This window comes from Pteronotus mesoamericanus, unplaced genomic scaffold, assembly GCF_021234165.1.
Source record: "Pteronotus mesoamericanus isolate MK-2021 breed Mesoamerican mustached bat unplaced genomic scaffold, CSHL_Meso_final contig_130, whole genome shotgun sequence".
Taxonomy (NCBI): Eukaryota; Metazoa; Chordata; class Mammalia; order Chiroptera; family Mormoopidae; genus Pteronotus; species Pteronotus mesoamericanus.
This window is the reverse complement of record NW_026555060.1, coordinates 31160545-31182098: the sequence shown is the minus strand read 5'-3', so window position 1 is coordinate 31182098 and position 21554 is coordinate 31160545. Positions and strand designations below refer to the sequence as shown.

The following is a 21554-nucleotide window of genomic DNA, read 5'->3' as shown; positions in this document are numbered from 1 at the left end:
GGTAGCCATTTAGGAACCAGGTACAACTGGTTCTCAGACTTGGAGTGTTTGTGAGTGATGCATTTATAATGCTCATCAAATGTAGTGTACTTGGCTTTGGGAGGTATTGACTTAGGAACTATGTTAAGATAAACCCGTAGGAATCGGCATAAAGTCACCTCGCCACTGCAGCTAACCTAGGGAAACCAAGGCAGTAAAAAGGACGTAGAGGAAATGAAAGAAAACAAGTCCACTCACAAAAGGAGTTTTGCCTAAGAGCCGAAAAACAGACATGTGCTGTAAGAGGAAAGACTTGATATGCAATGCTCAAAGTATAAAAAGTACCACATTTACTTATGTTTGTAAATCATATCATACCTGGCTTCAAGTTTTCACTTGCCAAGATCAACAAAAATCTGGTATCATCCAACCCCTCCCCGGCAACACACACACACACACACACACACACACACACACACACACACACACACACAGAGCAAATAATTCTCTTCCCTTCCTTTTGGTTTTGCCAGGACCCAGAAAAAAACAGGGAGAGGCCTGTGACCTGCGTCTTTTTTGTTACTTCCAGATGGTCATTGTCCAGACCCATCCTCCAGGCTCTTGCACCTGCAAACCCACCTGACTCCCTTCTAGGATGGGCCCATCCCCATCCAATTCAAAACACTTTTTTCATATCCATTTATCCTCATAGATAATTTAGGCTGTTTATCTCAATTAGTCTAGGTCTTCCTCCAGAAAAGGCTTTCTTGGTTCAGCCTACTTGGCGTCCTGAAATTAAATAAACAATCTATTCATTACACCTCTGGGATGGGAAAGCTCCAAATTCCAGAACAGAAAGTGTCTGCTTTTGGGGAAATCACCTTTTCTTCCCTGTGATGAATCTTTGGTAGCAAAAATCTCCAAGAGACCAATTCATTTTTTAAAAAATATTTTATTTATTTATTTTTAGAGAGGGAAAGGGAGGGAGAAAGAGAGGAAGAGAAACATTAATGTGTGGTTGCATTTCACACGCCCCCTGCTGGGGACCTGGCCCGCAACCCAGGCATGTGCCCTGCACTGGGAATCAAACCAGTGATCCTTTGGTTCGCAGGCCAATGCTCAGTCCACTGAGCCACACCAGCTAGAGCCCAATTCATTTTTTGATAACTCAATTATATTAATCTGGAGCCTCATAACCAGAATTTAATCACCTTTGTAGTTGAAAAATTAAACTATGAAATGGATTTTGATCTTTAAATATTTAAATATACCAGAGTAGAGTGAATTTAACAACTTTTAAAAGTTTCATTACTTTTTTTTAAATGAAAGTTGTTTTGGAATTTTACTTTTTAATTGTCATTGAAACCAATTCTGTCCAGTTCTGGATATATAGGAATAATAGGACCTATAGTGTAGGGTAGTTGTGAGGAGTAAATTAGTTAATAAAAGCATTTTTAACAGTTTCTGACATATAATAAATGCTCAATAAGTATTAAATAAATAATACATAATATATCATATTTAATATGTTGTCTTTCATAAACTACCTAAGATGATTGTAGAGAAAATTGTCAGCTAAAAATATTAAATACAAGTTAGGGGTTGAAAAAAGTATTCAGAGAACCATTATGTCTGATACTGAGCCAAGCCATCTGTCACAGAAGGCTACCAGAATGCCAGGGAGATGAATGGGAAGCCCCTTGAACAGATGGTGAACATAGTAACTCCACCCTGAGTGGAGCTTCCAACAGCTGGGTCTCGTGTTCTCACTCCAGTGTCACTTCCTATAGCAAGACTACATCCAACTAAAATGGTAAACTTGTAAAGTAAACTACCCCTCGATGAAGCAGCTTCATGTTCCACTCCCAGCGACACAGGGAGCATCCCCTACTGACCCTCATCTGCCTAAGAGCTCAGCTTGGCCTGTCAGCCCTGGGGCTCTTTCTTCATGTTCACAAAATCTGTCAGCCCTTTCTCTTCTGCTCCACCTCGAATCCACCTTCTTTATCCCATCTCCTGGTGAGAGATTGGAAGAAGAGGAAAACCTTTTAAGAAACTTCTGCTTTCACCTTTGTTTTTTGTTTGTTTGTTTTATCCTTAAACTCAGGATAAAAGCAAGAAGGTAATGGAATATTAGGGTTTTAAACATGTAAACCCAAGATTTATTTGGGAGTTCCAAACCCAAATGCCTATAAGGGCCAGACAGTAGGGATGTTCTGCACAAGACAAGAGGAAGTGGGCTGAAAACTCTTGCAGACTATAAGGAAGCAATGTGTGCCCAATGACACTAGGTTTTTAATTTTTGAAGAAACTTTGAAAATATAGGACCTTGTGTGTAATCTCCTCATTTACAAATAGTGATTGTTGTTTTGGAAGAAATACCAAAACACCAAGCAAACCAGACAAAGCCCATCTGTAGGCTTTGTAACATATAATTTATAGTAATCTTTTTATTCAGATAGCAATTGTTTCTATTCCTCCACCAGCTAGAAATCAGAAATGTTGACTTACTAGAATGAGTTTGGTTCATGAATTTTAAATTTTAGATCCGTAACCAATCAAAATAGGTGGCCTGTGAACTCTTAGAACATTTTGCAAAAAGTGTATTGGAGTGTGTACTTTTCTGCAGAAAAGATTCATAGTATAGTGTTCATCAGCTTTCTCAAAGGGTCCTTGACCTAAAATGTTAAGAATAAAATGTCTACAATCTGTAATATTTTAGACACCTTGCAAGTTTTTAAAACAATTTTGTTTATTTTTAGAGAAGGGGGAAGTGAGGGAGAAAAAGAGGGAGAGAAACATCAATCGGCTGCCTTCCAGCCCCAGCCTGTGACCTGGCTGGCAACCCAAGCATGTGCCTGACCAGAGATTGAACCAGTGACCTTTTGGTTTGCAGGCTGACTTTCAATCCACTGAGCCACACTGGCCAGGGGGCAATTTTTTAATTTAAGAACTTACAGTTTTTTTAAATTTTATTTTTCTATTACAGTTGATATTCAATATTATTTTATACTAGTTTCAGATATACAGCATAGTGGTTAGAAAATTTTATTATTTATAAAGTGATCTTCCCAATAATTCAAGTACTCACCTGGCACCATACATAGTTACTAAAATATTATTGACTATATTCCCTATCCCTGTGACTGTTTTGTAATTACCAACTTGTACTTCTTAATCCCTTCACCTTTTTCACTCAACCCCTATAACCCACCTTCTCTGATAACTATCAATTTGTTCTTTGCATCTATGAGTCTGTTTCTGTTTTATTTGTTAATTTCTGTTGTTCTTTAGATTTCACATATATGTGAGGTCATATGGTATTTGTCTTTCTTTGTCTAACTTATTTCGCTTAGCATAATACCTTTTAGGTCCATCCATGTTATCACAAATGGTAAGATTTCATCCATTTTTATGGCCAAGTAATATTCCATTGTATATATGTACCACAACTTTTTAATCCACTCATCCTTTGATGGGCACTGGGTCCTCTCTTAGCTTGGCTATTGTAACTAAAACTGCAATGAACATAGGGGTGCATATATTCTTTCTAATTAGTGTTTTGGGTTTCTTCAGATAATTCCCAGAAGTAGAATCGCTGGATCATAAGACATTTCCATTTTAATTTTTTGAGCAACCTGTATACTCTTTTCCATAGTGACTGCACCAATTTGCATTCCCACCAAGAGTTCACAAGGGTTCCCTTTTCTCCACATCCTCACCAACACTTGCTTGTTGCTTTATTGATGATAGCTATTCTGACAGGTGTAAAGTGGTAACTCATTGTGGTTTTAATTTGCATTTCTCTGGTGATTACTGATGTAGAGCATCTTTTCACATGTCTATTGGCCATCTGTATGTCGTGTTTGGATAAGAATCTATTCAGGCCCTCTGCCCAGTTTTTAACTGGATTATTTGTTTTCTGGGTGTGGATTCATATGAGTTCTTCATAAATTTTGGGTATTAACCCTTTATTGGGTGTACCATTGGCAAATATCTTCTCTAATTCAGGAGGTTGTTTTTTCATTTTGTTGATATTTTCCTTTGCTGTGCAAAAAACTTTTCGTTTGGTATAATCTCATTTGTTTACTTTTTCTTTTGTTCCCCTTGTTCAGGGAGACGTATAAGAAAAAAAATATTGCCAGCAGAAATGTATGAGAGTTTACTACATATGTTTTTCTAGGAGTTTCATAGTTTTGAGTTTTACATTTAAGTCTTTAACCTATTTTGAGCTTATCCTTGTATATGGTGTAAGAAGTTGGTCTAGTTTCATTTTTTTGCACTTATTTGTTTGATTTTTTTCAATACCATTTATTGAATAGACTGTTCTTACCTTATTGTGTGTTCTTGTCTCCTTTGTTGTATATTAATTGACCATAAAGGCATGGGTTTATTTCTGGGCTCTCTATTCTGTTGCATTGATCCATGTATCTGTTTTTATGCCAGTGCCATGTTGTTCTGATTGTAGTATAGTTTGATATCGGGTAGCATGATACCTCCACCTTTGTTCTTTCTCAAGATTACTGTGGCTATTCAGGGTCTTTTGTAAGACTCCATATACATGTTTGGAGTATTTGTTCTCGTTATATGAAATACACCATTGGTATCTTGATAGGGATAACATTGAACCTGTAAGTTGCTTTGGGTAGTATGGGCACTGTGATGATGTTAATTCTTTCTGTCTATGAATATAGCATATGCCTCCATTTACTTGTATCTTCAATGTCTTCAATGTGTTATAATTTTCTGAGTACATATCTTTTACCTCTTTGGTTAAATTTATTCCTAAGTATTCTAATTTTTTTTGATGCAATTGTAAACGGAATTACATTCTTAGTTTCTCTTTTCGATAATTCATTATTAATATATAAAAATGCAATCATTTTTTGAATATTTATTTTGTATCCTTCTACTTTATTGAATTCATTTATTAGTTCTGGTAGATTTTTGGTGGAATCGTTAGGGTTCTTTATGTGTAGTATCATTTCATCTGCAAATAATGACAGTTTTCTTTCTTCCTTTCCAGTTTGGATGCCTTTTATTTCTTCTTGTCTGATTGCTGTGGGTACAACTTCCAATACTGTGTTGAATAATAGCTGTGAAAGCAGACGTCTCTATCTCGTTCCTGATCTTAAGGAATATACTTTAAGCTTTTCCCTGTTGAATATGTGGTTAGCTGTGGTTATGTCATTTATGGCCTTTATTATGTTGAAGTATATTCCCTCTCTTCCCACTTTGCTAAGAGTTTTTTTTAATATCATAAATAGGTGCTGGAATTTGTTAAAATTCATTCTGCATTTATTGATAGAATCACATGATTTTATCTTTTATTTAGTTCATGTAGTATGTCATCTTAATTGATTTGCAGATATTGAATCAACCTTGCATCCCAGAAATAAATCCCATTTGATCATCATGTATGATCTTTTTAATGAATTATTTAATTCAATTTGCTAATATTTTGTTGAGGATTTCTGCATCTATGTTCATCAGGGATATTGGCCTATAATTTTATGTTTTGGGTAATGTCTTTGTTAGGTATTGGAATAAGGATAATACTGGCCTCATGAAGTGTGCTTAGAAGCCTTCCCTCCTCTTGAATTTTTTTGAAATAGTTTGAGAGGGGTAGGTATAAATTCTTCTTTTAATGTTTGGTAAAGTTCATCTGTGAAGCCATCTGGTCTAAGACTATTGTTTGTTGGGAGTTTTTAAATTACTGCATTGATTTCATTGATCATAATTGGTCTGTTCAGATTTTCTCTTTCTTCTTGATGCAGTCTTGCATGTTTCTAGGAATTCTTTTGAAGTTGATATTTCCTACCCCTTTCCTCCTTCTACATGGAAAGGGAAACTCACTGGCCTGGAAGTAGCCTCTATGTGCCAACCTTTGGCCAGTGAAGAAAATTCAGAGAAAATAATACGACCATAAATCAGAAAAAGAAAGGGCAACAAAAGAAAATAATTAAGCTGTGGCCTCAGTCATGCATTCTTGTGCAAGGTGCCCTGATTTGCCACAGCAGTAACAGTTGACTTCACTCGTCTTGCTGCAGTTGATGGCTACAGGACCAATTTCACCACACCTATAACACTTCACTTTGGTGAAGTCTTTTGGAATGTGTCCAAATTCTCCACAAGAATAACACTTCTGCTTATCTGCATAGTCACAGTCTTGAGCCAGACGGCCTAGTTTGCCACAGTTGTAGCAGCATTGTTCTCACTCTCTCTCGGGCTCCTTGCAGTCCTTGGCAGTGTGGCCACTCTACAGCAGCTAAAGCAGGCATCCTCCTGAAGATCACTATCTTTGGCAAGATAACCAGACTCACCACAGCAATAACAGATATCTGGAAAAGAAGAGAAAACAAACAGGAAACCACTCTGCCATGGTTTCTCATTCCATGCCCACAGCCTCCACCTAGGAAGAATGAGTAGGTTCTTCCTAGGGCCAGTGGCCAAATCGTCCACATTTGAAGCCCTCATTGCTTCTCACAGCTGCAGTTTGGCATCTTTACATCTTTGGCATTTGAGCCGGCCTGCAGCAGTGTACACTGATCTGCAGGACAAGGTAAGTGGCTCACATGGTGGCAGCTCTTTATTTTCAGGAGAGCCCTTACCTGCACCACACCAACTTTGTTTATCTTTTCAAAGAACTGGTTATTGGTTTCATTGTTTCTTTTAATGTTGCATCTTTTGTATTATTTTTTGGACTCTTACATTTATTTCCACTCTGAGCTTTATTATTTCCTTTTTTCTACTCACTTTGGGCTTCTTTTGATTTTTCCTCGATCTTGTTGTTAATCCCTTCTTGTTTTGTAACATGTTATTTAGCCTCCATGGTTCGTGTGTTTTTTACTTGTTTTCTGTAATTGATTTCTAGTTTAATATCATTGCGGTTGGAGATGATGCTTGATATGATTTCAATCTTCTTAAATCTGTTGAGATTTGCTTCATGCCATAACATGTGGTCTGTCCAGGAAAATGTTCTGTGTGCACTTGAGAAGTATGTATATTCTGCAGCATTGGTGTGAAATGCTCTAAAAATATCAATTAATTCCATCTGGTCTAATGAGTCATTTAATATTTTCTTGTTGATTTTTCTGTCTGGAAGATCTATCCAGTGATATCAATGGGGGGTTAAATTCCCCTACTATGACTGTATTACTGTCTCTCTCTCCCTTTATGTCCATCAATATTTGCTTTATATATTTAGGTGCTTTTATATTGGCTGCATAGAGGTTTATAAGTGTTTAAAGGTTTGTTGGTATGTGTGTGTGTGTTTGTGTGTGTGTATTTGCAAACTTTAAATCTACACAATCTTATTTGTCAATTAAATCTCAATAAAGGTGGAAAAATTAAAAATAAAAAAAGATTTGTTGGCTTGATTCCTTTATCATTTTGTGATGTTCTTCCTCTTTGCTGGCTAAAGTGCAGACATAATAACTAGAGCTCCAGTAGTCATATTTGACTATGGGAATTCTTGGAAATGCAATTCACAAGCCATCCATAGAGTAGAAAGAACATGGAAGGAGCCTGGTCCCAAACACCAGGAGGACAAAACCAGTCTGGACTATCACCCTTTGAACTTCTTAAACGTGAAAGAAAAATAAACATTTATCTTGTTTGTCATTGTTACTTTTTGTTTTTACAAAATAACAACTAAACTTCTAGAGTTTAAAAGAAATAAATGAAATAGAGACAAGTAAACTATCAAATACTGAGTTCAAAGCAACGGTTCTAGAGAAGCTCAATGAGCTCAGTGAGCTCAGAGAGAATTACCAAAAACTACAGGGAAACCATGAGGAACTTACTGCAAACTATATCACCATGAAAAAAGACATAGAAACTATCGATAAGAGACAAGAAGAAATGAAAAATACAATTTCTGAATTGAAGAACACAGTAGAAGGAATCAAAAGCAGGCTAGATGAAGCAGAGGATCGAATCAATGAGATGGAGGACAAGGTAGAAAAAAGCTCCCAGAAAGAGCAAGAAAATGAAAAAAGACTCGAAAAGAATGAAGAGGCATATAGGGAAGTGCAGGACAATTTGAAAAGTAATAATATCCGTATAATAGGAATACCAGAAGGAGAAGTGGAGGAGGAAGGGACAGAGAACCTGTTTGAAAAAGTAATGATGGAAAACTTCCCTAATTTGAGGAGAGAAAAAGTCACACAAGTCCTGGAAGCACAGAAGGTCCCATTCAAGAGGAACCCAATGAGGCCCACTCCAAGATACATCATCATTAAAATGGCAAATATCAAAGACAAACAGAGAATCCTAAAGGCAGCAAGGGAGAAACAGGTAGTAACATGTAAGGGAGCCCCAGGATGGCTAGCAGCTGACTTCTCAACAGCAACACTACAAGCCAGAAGAGAATGGTAAAAAACATTTCTAGTCTTGAAAAGTGAAGGCCTGCAACCAAGACTGCTCTACGCAGCAAGGCTCTCAATTAAAATGGAAGGCAAAATAACGAGTTTCCCAGACAGAAGAAGGCTAAAAGAACACACCTCCACCAAACCATCACTGCAAGATATGCTAAAGGGACTGCTTTAAGATGATGAAAAAAAAGAGTCTATGAATACTCGGTTCCTTTCACAGTCACCAACACTTTATATTACCAATATTTTTAATACTTATTAATCTGATTGTGACAATGATGTGTTATTTTAATTGTTACTTCATTATTTGTTGAAACTAAACCTGTTTTTGAATATTTCTTGCCTATTTCTATGATTTTTAAAAAGCTTTAAATGACTTTTTTGGTATCCTTTATCCACTTATTGACAAAATGTTTGTAGTTTTCCCCCCCAAAAAACCCCAAAAAACTATTAACCCTCTTTTAGATGTGTTGCGAATACTTTCCTCTTCTATTACTTGTCCTTTAATTTGTTCATATGTATATTACTGTATAGTCTTAAATGTTTAATATAGTCATATTGTCAATATTTTACTTTATAGCTTCTGGGTTGGAATATTTTATTTCAGGGTAAGAAAAATATTATTTTGTATTTTTTCCTAAAACTCCTTAGTTTTTACGTATTGATTTTTAACTCACCTGAATATTTTTTGTATAATGTGTGAAATAGGGCTCTATATTTGTTTTATTTCAAGTAATAATGGCCCATATACCTTATTTGTGGAATAAGCCTTATTTTCCCCATTGACTTGAAATACAATTTAATTATATATTACATTTTAGACAGATATATAAGTTTGTTTCAAGAATGCTCATTTTATTTCATTGATCCACTTGATTATTTCTGTGCTGATGTCATGTTGTTTTAATTGCTGAGGCTTTAGAATGGATTTAAATTTTTTAACATTTCACAATGGATTTTGACATTAAAGAAATCAATCTGCATAAGGAAGGAAGGAAGAAGGAAAGAAAGAAAGGAAGGAAGGAAGGAAGGAAGGAAGGAAGGAAGGAAGGAAGGAAGGAAGAAAGGAAGGAAGGAAGGAAGGAAGGAAGGAAGGAAGGAAGGAAGGAAGGAAGAAAGAGAAAGAAAGAAAGGACTCCTACCTTTTGTGGCAACATGGATGGAACTGGAGAATATTATGCTAAGTGAAATAAGCCAGTTGGTGAAAGACAAATACCATATAATCTCACCTATAAGTGGAATCTATTCAACAAATAAACTAATGAAGAAAATAAACCACAGGCATGGAAACATGGAGCAGACTGAAAGTGACCAGAAGGGATGGGGAAGGAGGACAATGGTGGAATAAAGGAGATGGGACTAGTCGAAGAACATGTATGAATGACCCATGGACATGGACAACAGAGTGGGAATTGATAGTGAGAGTAGGGGGCAAGATGGGATGGGAGGAGGAGGGCAAAAGAGGAAAAATTGAGACAACTGTAATAGAATAAACATGATTTAAAAATAAATAAAAAAGTAAAGATGATTTACTTATTTATTTGGCTGGGAAGGGAGAGACAAAGAGAGGGAGAGAAACATTGATTGGTAGCCTTTTGCACAAACCCGAACTGGGGACCTGCCCCCAACCCAGACATGTGCGTTGCCCAGGAATCAAACCAGTGACCTTTTTCTTTGTGTGATGATGCTCAACCAACTGAGCCACAAGAGCCAGGGCTGTGAAATTAGATTTAAAGAGCAAAACCCTACTATATTATCACTCTAAGAAATCCATTTTAAATATAAAGACACAAATGAGTTAAAACAATGGGGAATAACACATCATGCTAACACTCAAAAGGGTATTGGAGCTATATTAATATCGGATCTTGAATTCAAAGAATTTGAATAAAAAAATAAAGATTATTACCAGGGATACAGAAGGACATCATATACTAACAAGATAAATTAAACAAGAAGACATGGCAATTTAAATGTTAAATTACTTTATAACAGGGCTTCGAGACACATTAAACAACTGAAAGGAGAACGAAAGAACTATTTGGAAAACCAATAATATATTTTTAAATAATTCATGGGTCAAGTCAGAAATTATAAGATCAGATAGAAATTTTTAACTGAATTATATGAAGATACATTTCAAAATTTGTGAGCTGCAGCTAATGCAAACTTAGAGGCAAATTTATCACACTGAATTCCTGTAGTAAAGAGAAGGATTTCAAATTGATGATCTCAACTTCCACTTAACAGAAGTAGAAAAGAAGAGCAAATAAAACTAAAAGTAAGCAGAATAAAGAAATAACATTATTAGAAGATAATTGAAATTGAAACAGAAAATCATTTGAGAAAATCAAGGGCACCAGTAGGTAGTTTTTTGAAAAAGTGACGAGACACAAATTACAAATAATATGAATGAAAGAATACATGTCACAACAGATGCTACAGACAATAAAAGGATATTTATGAGTAATAATTTGATGACATAGATGAAATGAACAAATTCAATGAAAGACAGAAACTCAACCCAGAGACTGCTCTAAAGGAAGTGCCGGTGTCTTTGCTATGTCCTAGTGCCACAGAGCTCTGTGATGACTGTGAGCCTATAGGTTTTGAAGTCAGAGTTCAAGGTGCTTGAGTTGAGTTTTCCTACACACTAGCTATGACTTAGCCTCCTTCTGCCTTCATTTTCTCATCTGCAAGTTGGGAACAGAAGTGAAGTTGTTGTGAGTTGCAGGCTCCTCCAGAATAGTCTATGAAGCCTGTTGGAACTGAGATAAAGCTGGGTCAGCAGGGAAGAGCTTTCAGGGGTGGTACTGGGACCTAGAGAGATTAAGGCACATTTCATGACCACTGCAGCTGCAGCTGAGAATTCCAGCTGGGCAATCGATGTCGGGGTCTGGAAATACAGAGGATTATGGCCTTTTAGATCCCAGGTTGTTTCCCATGGGCATGAAGTTGCATGGACAATTCTCCCCCACCTCCTCTCCTCCATGATACCTGGAAATGATTTCAGTGCAAAAAACAGGAGAGGATATTTGAGACACTGAGCATTTTTATTAAAAAGAGACTGAACATTGCCTGCAGGGATCGTTTCAATTGTATGGGACATTTTGCTAAATTTCCTGTGGACTAGTAGGTGGGGTCAGCCTGATTAATTATAGATTTATTATAGGTTACAGAAGCTATAATTTGTGTGCATCACTGAAAGGTAGGATATCAGAGTGAGGCAAATTAGACTTCAGTGACAAATGGCCCCCAAATATTAGTGGCTTTTAACAGCGTAAGTTTTATTCAAGTTCCATTTTATTACAGTTTGGCTAAGACTCTGCTTCAGGTTGGCTTCACACTGAGACCCAGGGTAACGGAGAAACTTCTGCTTGGGCAGTTGTTGTGGTGAAGCATGTGCTCTCTTTTAAAGCTTCAGTCCAGAGGTAACACCCATGATTCTCACATTTATTAGTCAAAGCTAGTCACTTAGCTGTTGGAAAATGCCCTGTCTGGTGTCAGGGACCGTAGCCTTGCCCACAGGCAAGAGGGCCCCAAGGCTGGAAATAATTAAGGAAACCTTGCGAAAACAGGCCACTGAGGAGAAAAAAACCTGTCCCTGTAGCAGGGGCACAGCCCCGGCCCCTCTCGCATCTCCCTGCTTGGCCCTGTGATGGTCGCTTGTTGATGATGGGTAAGTTTTCTCAAGAGGAGGGACGACCTAAGCTAGACATCGGCCAGTATGGGCAGCAGACAAGGACTTGGGGGACACAGAGAAAGGGCAAAAAGGTCCACACCCTTTGGCTTGGCTTGGACATGGCCAGAGTCCTCATTCTATCTGAAAGAAGTCTCCTTATCTCTTGGTGGCTCTGCCCTGCCTGCCTGACTCAGGCTTGAAACAATACTAAAGGCAGGTACAGCCCTAAACTGGATTGGGCAGTTCCCGGGGACAATCGGGCCTAGAAGTAAGTTCCTCTAAGCCTGCTTTGTTCTTCCCTCAAAAGCTATGATAATGGGCTCATACTGGGAAGGAGATTTACATTATTCATAGACCCTGGCCTGAGGCAGATCTCTTGTGTTCCCCCAATTGTTATCCATGATCTATGTCTCTTTTCTGTAAACATAGCCTTTTGACATTGATTGATGAGCTTTGCATGCATACCCCTGTGCGTATGGTTCTCAATAAAAGCCTTTGGACACGGGGGCGGGGGCGGGGGGGGGGCAGGGGGAGGTTTCGGGGCCTGCTCTCTGCTAGAGGGGAGAGCCATGTCCCCTCTCCTGGCAAACAGAGACGTGTGTGTGACCACCCATGTTTATTCCCCCACCTGTGACAACCCCAGGACGGTCTGTGGGATTCAGAACCTCGCTTCCTCCTGAGCTGGCTCTGGACAGTAACCCTCAGATTCAGGAGCGCCTGCACCTGTGCTCCCCACAACGCGTTGCTCCCCCGCCCCCCGTGACACATAGCCATACCTGAGTTTAAGAGGGTGGACAACAGAATTCAGTGCATGGTGAGGCACTGAACATTTGGGAACACCTGTATCCGTTAGAGGTATAACATGACCTGCTATACTTGCAGCTTATTTATTCTCTAATATCATTTTCTTATAGGATTCCTTTGAGCTGCAGCAAATGGTTTGTTAATTTGTAAAGATCGATAAAACTCTAAGGAGGGGAACTATTGGAGAAAAGGAAAGGAAAAAACTATGAATCCCAAAGGTGCACTTTGGGGAGCAAAGATGCCATCTGATTTTTTTTCCAGGCAGAGTGAGCAGTTACCTGTGCAGGGCCCGGGGTGACAGCAGCATTTTGGAGTCATGATATTTGATTTCTGATTCTAAATCTCTGATCTGCCAGGTGCCTTCAGTTGAATCTTAGCCATTCCATGTTTCCCTTCTGTCCACTTCATTAATTTCTCAGGCTAATTATTAACTCAGTCAGAGTTTAGTTCAAAATTCTACCTCAGGAATCCATGCCTTCTAGCTCTGGTATTGCCGTCAGGGCACAGGCAGTCTGGGATTCTGGGAGGGAGAGACTGGTGGTGGCTACAACTGGCCACACATTGGGGAGACGGGGTCTCTCTCCAGTTTCTGCTCCAGACGTTTCCAGTGCTGACGATTCCTGTTCCAGGTCTTGGCAGGTGGCAGCAGGCAAGTCTGTGGGTGCTGTTCACTTCCTGGCACAGAGACCCACTGCAGTTCTTGGCCTCCACTCCTTTGGGAACTATGGGAGGTTCTCAGGCTGCCTCCTCAGTGATGCCACGGAAAGTGTGCCTGCCCATGCCCTAAGTTAACCTTTCTTCTACATGTGGATACATTGAAACATTTAGGTCCTGTTCAGGCCACATTTGCCCCGAGGGAAACTCAGAGGTGTCCCTGGAAGCTCGTTCTTGATTTTCCCACTCCTAGTGGTACAGGATTGGTATTCCTGGCTGTGCTCTCTAAACAGCCAGACTCCCCTAGCACCCTCCCCCAACTCTTCTAACAGCTTTATTGAGATAGTTTTTGACATAAAAATTGTATATACTTTTTTTAAGAGGTACACTTTGATTTTTTGATACATGAATGTATTGTGAAAAGATTACCACAATCAAGCTAATTAACATCTCTATCACTTTGCATGGTTACTTAGGTTCCCAGTCCTCTCATTTTAGTGGAACACTGTGTATCAGAACCTTCCCTTCCTCCACAGACCCCAGAGCAGGGGGAAGGTGGAGCCATTAAGCGTAGATGTCATTATTTCCTTTCTGCTTTTCCTTCACAGCTTGGGCAGTGAGAGTAGTGGAGGCAAGGAAACCAGTTCTCCTGGTTGTCCCATATTTCCCCCCCTTTTTTGACCACACCCAGTGGAGTGTTCTTTGAACCCGGTAAATAGGCTTCTGGTGACTTTGTTTTTATGGGTCTCAGTGTAGGTGGTTGCAGGGGTGTGGAACATAGTGCCATGCTTTAATTCCTAACTCCACCAAAATGTAATACTTGGCATATTAGCCTATCCCATCCACTCTGGAGCCTTCTGTTTGCGGGTTTTCCCTCAGGAGTGGTATTGCCTACTTGTAAAATGAATACATGGAGGTTATCCCTCCCAGAAGCGGCACCGAGCAGGACCTGGTGGCACCTGGGCAGCAGTGGCCAGTGTGATTGCCTGTTGCCCTGCAGACCTGCCCATGCACCAAACCCTGTATAAGGCGACCCTGCCACGGGATGTGCTGCTTGTCCAGCATGAGCAGGGCTACTTCTTCACAGCTCTCAGGCATTTCTGCACTGGCCAGGGTGTCTTTTGGGCCTCCCTGGCCATGGCCTCCTTGGCTCAACCTGGTCCCAGCGCGGTGGAGTTTCCAAACGGAGGCTGCCTGGACATCTGCTCCACACTCTGGTGTTATGGCTTGCCCATCGTTTGTGGCACCACCTGTACCCTGGTACTTGAGCTCATCTTTTCCTTCCTCTCTAAGCAATCAGTGATGCTACAGGAGAGCCCAGGCTATAGATGAACAGGTGACCTTCACCACTCATGCCCCCTTTAGCTTGGGCGACTATTTCACTGTTCCCTCGAACCAGGCATCCTGCATGGCCCAACGGGGTGAGGCACCTGCCCTGTTGCCCCTGAAGGTCAAAGGCCAGTGTTTCTACTTCCTCTTGGATGAAGCTGGTCATTTCTCCAACACAGGAAACCCTTTGACAACACTGTGGGTGCCTACCATAGCCTGTGAAAAAACAACTGGGGGACAGTTACCCCACCCAGGGCAGGATGAAAACTGAACATAAGGAATGGGTGACAACCAGAATCACACAACGGGGCCCAAGATTCATGAACAAAAAAATAAAAGCAGTCATCCCAAGGGCAGATACCTGAAAAACAGCAATAGCAACAAAACAAAATGAATATATGGAGAACTTAAATCCATGGGCCTAACAGATATTTCAAAACTGTCTTCTTGATATATGTGGATTGGAAATGGCATTCACTTGACTTGGCCAATGGAATTCACATCTTTCTGGGCATGCCTGATGAACCTACAGGGTAGGAAGCAGGGATCACTTTGCAGTTTTGGAGGAGTGAACCAAGGGGAGAAGAACAAGGGGGAATAGAGAGGATATCCTGGCGTGTTCCTGAGATTGCTCCATTGGTCTGGCCCCTTGGACATGTGTGAGAAGCTGATGGAAAGAAAAACTATAGGCGTAACCAGAGGATACATGTTTCTTGGAGGATTTGGTGGGCCTCTAAGGCACAAGCAACTCGTTTTAGTGCAAATGCAGTCCTGCCAACTAGATCCCGCAGATGCCCGAAAGTATCTGCATGAGATTCTATGTGTGTATGTGCGTGGGTGTTTGTAGGGCTGAAGTTCTACACTAGCAGGTGGAACAACAATCAAGGAATTATAGGTTATTGTCAATAACATGACCTAATTGGATCCTACCAGCTGGTAAGGCCAAGGAACATTTCAGTCAGAGACCAACTCCACCACCAACAAATAAAAAAGCGAAACAGATTAAAAACCCCCAAAGTCCAGAAACTGGCCAGGAATATCAAAGGTGATTTTTTTTTTTTTTTTTTTACAAATAGTTTTATTGGAGGTTTAGTTGGCATGCAAAAACGGAACATATTTGAAGCATACAGTTTGATGAGTTTTGATATGTCTACACCTATAAAACCACAATCAAGACAGTGCTCTCTTGTAATCCTCACTCCTGCTCCTTCCTGTCTTCTCCTCTGACAATCTGCTTTCTGTCATTGTACATTTGTTCACATTTTTTAGAAATTTATATAAAATAAATGGACTCAAACAGTAAATACTCTTTTTCTAAAGAAAATTGTGGTAAAAATACATAACACAAAATTTACCATTTTAAGTGTATAATTCGTGTCATTAAATATATTCACATTGATGTGCAACCATCACTACCATCCATCTTCAGAACTCTTTTCATCTTGCAAAACTGGAACTCTGTACCCATTAAACAGTAACTCCCCATCCCCCACTTTCTACCACCCTGGCAACCACCATTCGACCTTCTGTCTTTAAGATTTTGACTATTTCAAGGAACTCATATAAATGGAATCAGACAATATTTGCATTTTTGTAATTAGCTTATTTTGTTAATATAATATCCTTGAGGTTCATCTGTCCTATAGCCTATTAGAATATATCTTTCCTCCTTAAGGCAGCATAATATTCCATTGTATGTATAGGGCACATCTTGTTTATTCATTTGCTTGTTGATGTATGGGTTACTTCCATGCTTTAGCTATTATGAATAATGCTGCTATAAACATGGGTATACAGATATCTTTTTGGGATCCTGCTTTAAATTCTTTTGGGTGTATATCCACAAGTGGAATTTCTGATTCATATGGAAGCTTCATTTTTAAGTTTTTGAGAAACTCTATACTGTTTTCCTCAGCACTGCACCACTCACCAATGGTGCACAAGGGTTCTAATTTCTCCGCACCTTTTCCACCAGTTGTTATTTTCTGTTTTGTTTTGCTTTGTTTTAGCTAGTCTGATGTGTGTCAGGTGGTAACTCATTGTAGTGTTGATTTGTATTTCCCTAAGTGTTAGTGATATTGAGGGTCTTTTCATGTGTTGTTATTTTTTTTAGTCTTTTTCCCTCAGTGTTTTATTTTGGATAGCTTTTTTTTTGGATTTTTTTTCCAGAGTTCACAGTTGTGTTTTGTTGTTGTTGTTGTTGTTATTTTTTACCCTTGTATTTTATTTTACATGATTTCTATTGCTATGTCTTCAAATCACTAATTTTTTCTTCTGCAATGTTTAATCTGCTGTTAACTCCATCCAGTGTACTTTAAAATCTGAGTGTAATGTCCCATAAAGCAGGGGACATAAAAGAAAGAACAAACAAATGTGACTTCATCAAAAGAAGACGCTTCTGCACAGCTAAAGAAAACATCAGCAAGATGAAAAGGGAACCAACCGTATGGGAAAATATATTTGCCAATGATACCTAGGACAAGAGTTTGATCTCCAAAATAGATAAAGCACTCACATGACTCCACTGCAAGAAGACAAACAATCCAATTAAAAAATGGGCAAAGGACCTGGGCAGACTCTCTTCCAAGGAAGAGATACAGAGAGCCCAGAGACATATGAAAGGATGCTCGGCATCACTAGCCATCAGAGAAATGCAAATTAAAACCACAATGAGATACCACTTCACACTGGTCAGAATGGCCATCATAAACAAGTCAGCAAACAAGGGCTGGCGAGGTTGTGGAGAAAAGGGAACACTAGTACACTGCTGGTGGGAATGCAGGCTGGTGCAGCCACTGTGGAAAACAGTGTGGAATTTCCTCAACAAGCTGAAAATGGAACTGCCTTTTGACCCAGCAATTCCACTGCTGGGACTATACCCTAAGAATCCCAAAAGGCCAATTCAAAAGAACCTATGCATCCCAACGTTCATAGCAGCACAATTTACAATAGCCAGGTATTGGAAGCAACCTAAATGTCCATGAGTAGATGAGTGGATCAAAATATTATGGTACATTTACACAATGGAATACTATGCAGCAGGAAGAAAAAAAGAACTACTACCCTTCGTGACAGCATGGATGGAACTAGAGAGCATTATGCTAAGTGAAATAAGCCAGGGGGCAAAAGACAAATACCATATGATCTCACCTATAAATGGAACCTAACCAACAAAACAAACAAACAAGGAAAATATGACCAGCAATACTGAAAGAAAAAAGAAACCAACAGAGTCAAGAGGGAAGGAGGGAGAGGTGGGCAGGGAAAGGGAAAGGAAGGGTCAAGTCAAGGAACATATAGCAAGGACTCATGGACAAAGCCAAAGTGGGGAAGGACTGAGGGAGGGAGGTAGGGGAAAGGAGTAGAGGAAAGTGATGGTGGTAAGGTGGAGACAAATATATTTGAACAAAAAAATAAAAATAAAAAAATAAAATCTGAGTGTAGTTTCAACTGTAAAAGATTTATTTGGGGTTTTAAAAAATTATCTGCTATGCCTCTACTTAACATGTATGATCTTTCCTTTAGCTTTTTAAACTAATGGAAAAGTTATTTGTACTGTTTGAATATGCTTGCCTGCTAATTCTAACATCTATGTTAGTTCTGCTTTGATTTTGATTGGTCATGATATCATTGTGAGTCGTATTTTTCTGTTTGTTTGCATGGCTGCTAATTCTTGACTGAATTTTGGGTTTTACCTTCTTGGTTAATGGATATCCTTTGCATTCCGGTAAAAGTTCCTGAGTTTTGTTCTTGGATGTATTTTGATCCTTTGAGGTCTTGCTTTTAAGGTGTTAGGCAGGATTGGAGCACCTTTTAGTCTAGGGATACTTATTCCCACTACTGAGTCATGGCCCTTCTCAGCACCCTACCTAATGCTCCGTGAATTATGGAATTAGAAAGTGATTCAGGCTGTCTGGTGGAAACAGGAATTATTCTCAACCCCATGTAAGCTGAGTGTTGTTACCTCTCTAGTCCTTTAGGGTAGCTCTTTTCCTGGCCTTGAGAAGTTTCCTTACGTACATTTGGTGATCAGTCCTCTGGTGAAATTTAGAACACTAAAGCAGAATTTCCATAATCTGCAGGTATCTGGGCTCTCTCTCAGCAGTGCCCTTTTCTCTGTCTTCCTCCTTGTGAACTCTAATGGCCTTGATCTCTCTGGACACTCAGCTCCTTCTCCAACCCAGGAAGTCTGCTGATCTCCGCCTGGGCTCCTCCTCCTGGCACCACCCCAGAACAACTCTCTCAAGGTAGCAAGCTGGGACCAGCATAGGCTTGACTTGGTTCTAAATTTTTTCCTTATTACTTCATCTTGACTAGAAATGGAAGGCTAAACAGAACTCTTTTTTAATACAAGGATTTGGTTACTAAAATGTCTGAAGAGCTGAGGAACAAAATGGAAATAACTCAGAGATTTGTACTGGAGGAAGCAAAGGCTAGAGGAATAAAAAGAAGGAGCTGATGTTACATGAGTCTAGGAGTACTTAGGGCTGATACTGGTGGAAACTTGCTGCTATTGAAATCGATGCTGCAGTAACTGCAAAAATTTTCAGAGCCTGTAACTCCCAGAAGCTGATGGTGGCCAACCACTGCTCTCTTTGCTGGACCTGCCAAAAGCTGCTGGAACCTGGAACCATCTCTTGCTTATAAAGATGGCGTTAGAAGTAGATAAAAAGGAAGGACTATATCTTCTCGTTTTTCATCTGCCTCCCAACTTTTTTTTAGGATTTGCCATTGGCCAAACCTACCCAGAAACAAGGGCTAGATCATCTGGGAAGTGTAATTTTCAAAGACCCAGCCCCTAACCACAGAGAATAGGGCATGGAAGGACAGGAATGCTTCAGCACTTCTGCTGTTACATCTTTTACTCTTTTGCTGATTAATGGTACTATTTTCACAATTAATCACTTTTCACTAAAACATCTATTCCACCAAAATGCTGAAGATCTCAAACACTTAGTATCTCCTCTTCGTAGGCCTTATTTTTTCAGGGTCATCTAAAGAGCTTAAACCAAATTTTCTCTTTTGATCTAATTAGAAATGAAAAACATCTAGCTGCCTACCTTACCTGACTGCTCAAAGCTAGCTAGCTGGCTAGCTAGCTAGCTATTAGTCTATTTTTTTCAGATGATTTATTCTCTTAGTGGTGTTTCCATAACATTTTGTCATTTGATCCTTGTATAATTTTTTCCTTGTTGGTCTGTTCAGTGTACCACACAATATTTTTCTTTCACAGTTACTCATGGAAATGCATCTGCCAGGGAACCCCAAACACCAGATATAGGAGATAACAGTTGCATACCCTAAAGAACTATGGTGCTGGTTGTGTGCATAGATATTGGACAGATTAATGTAGGAATAAAAACTACCTGGCAACTGGTTTAAAAAAAAGAATTCCAGAACCTTTCATGAAGAAATGTTTTACATACCAAGCACAAAGAATATAATAAAAAAGAATTACTAGTGGGCAGTAATAAGGACCAAGAGATACATCTAGTATTCTGGGGTAAAGCTCAATATGTCTGTACTCTTCTGCCCGATGCTGAACCAAGAGATGTTAATCTGTAGGTCTATGAGATAAGAGACCATTCTTTCCTCAAATGTTAAGGGATGCCTAATATTTGCATAGCACTAACGTATACAGTGGAATACTATTACATACAACAAGCTCCAAATTAGGGAAGTAGGGAAGAAAAATAAAATACAAAAAGTTTACTCACATGGAACAGCCATTATGAAAATAGTATACAGGTTTCTCAAAAATAAAACAAGAACTATCATACCATCCAACAATTCAACCTCTGCATATATATCCAGAGGAAATAAGACTAGTATGTCAATAAGATATCTGCACTCCCGTGCTCACTTCAGCATCCTTCACAACAGTCAAGATATGGACAGAACCTAAGTGCCCATCAACAGATGAACAGGCAAAGAAAATGTCATACACACACACACACACACAGAATGGAATAGTATTCAACCTTAAAGAAGAAAATTCTGTATTTGTGAAGACACAGATGAAGCTGAAGGACAGTATGCTAAATTAAATGAGCCAGACACAGAAAGACAAATACTGCATAATCCCTCTTATATGAGGAATCAAATTTATAGAATTAGAGAGTAAAATGGTAGTTGCCAGGGGCTGGAGAAGGGGAAAATGGGAGATGTTGGCGAAAGAATACAAAGTTTCAGTTATCCAGGATGAATAAGTTCTGGAGATCTAATATTTAACATAGCGATTATAGCTAAGACTTTCTTGTGTGTTTGAAATTTGCTGAGAGAACAGATTTTAATTGTACTCACATATATACAAAAAGATAACTGTGAGGTGATGGATATGCTAATTAGCTTGATTGTGATGCTCATTTCACAACGTTTATATACATCAAACATCACATTGCACTTTAAACATATGGGAGGAAGTTAACTGACAATAACTGTCAAATAAGTGAAAATGAGCACTTAGTTGGGAGGATGAGACTGTGATGGGCCCATGGCGGAGCTCTTAGGCGGTGCGATTGGAAATGGTTCTGGTCGATGGACAGAAGGGAAATAAGGGGAGCAGCACTGGTGTTTACAGGACAGCATGTAATACAGCAGCCTGGTCAGAGTGGAGGGTAGAAAAGTTTACATTGGCAGGCTGAAGATTATGTACTTGATCTTATAGGTGTTGGAGTCTTTGAATCTTCTGAGCAAGAGATTGATGGAGGAGAGGTAAGAATCATTGGTGC

The 21554-nt window shown here is 39.3% G+C and overlaps 2 pseudogenes; one reads left to right on the top strand and one right to left on the bottom strand.

The window, feature by feature from the left end:
* Positions 1 to 5941: 5941 nt before the first annotated feature.
* On the bottom strand, positions 5942 to 13158 carry LOC129084857 (CCHC-type zinc finger nucleic acid binding protein-like; annotated as a pseudogene).
* Positions 13159 to 14404: 1246 nt separating this feature from the next.
* On the top strand, positions 14405 to 15045 carry LOC129084852 (transmembrane protein 223-like; annotated as a pseudogene).
* Positions 15046 to 21554: the final 6509 nt, after the last annotated feature.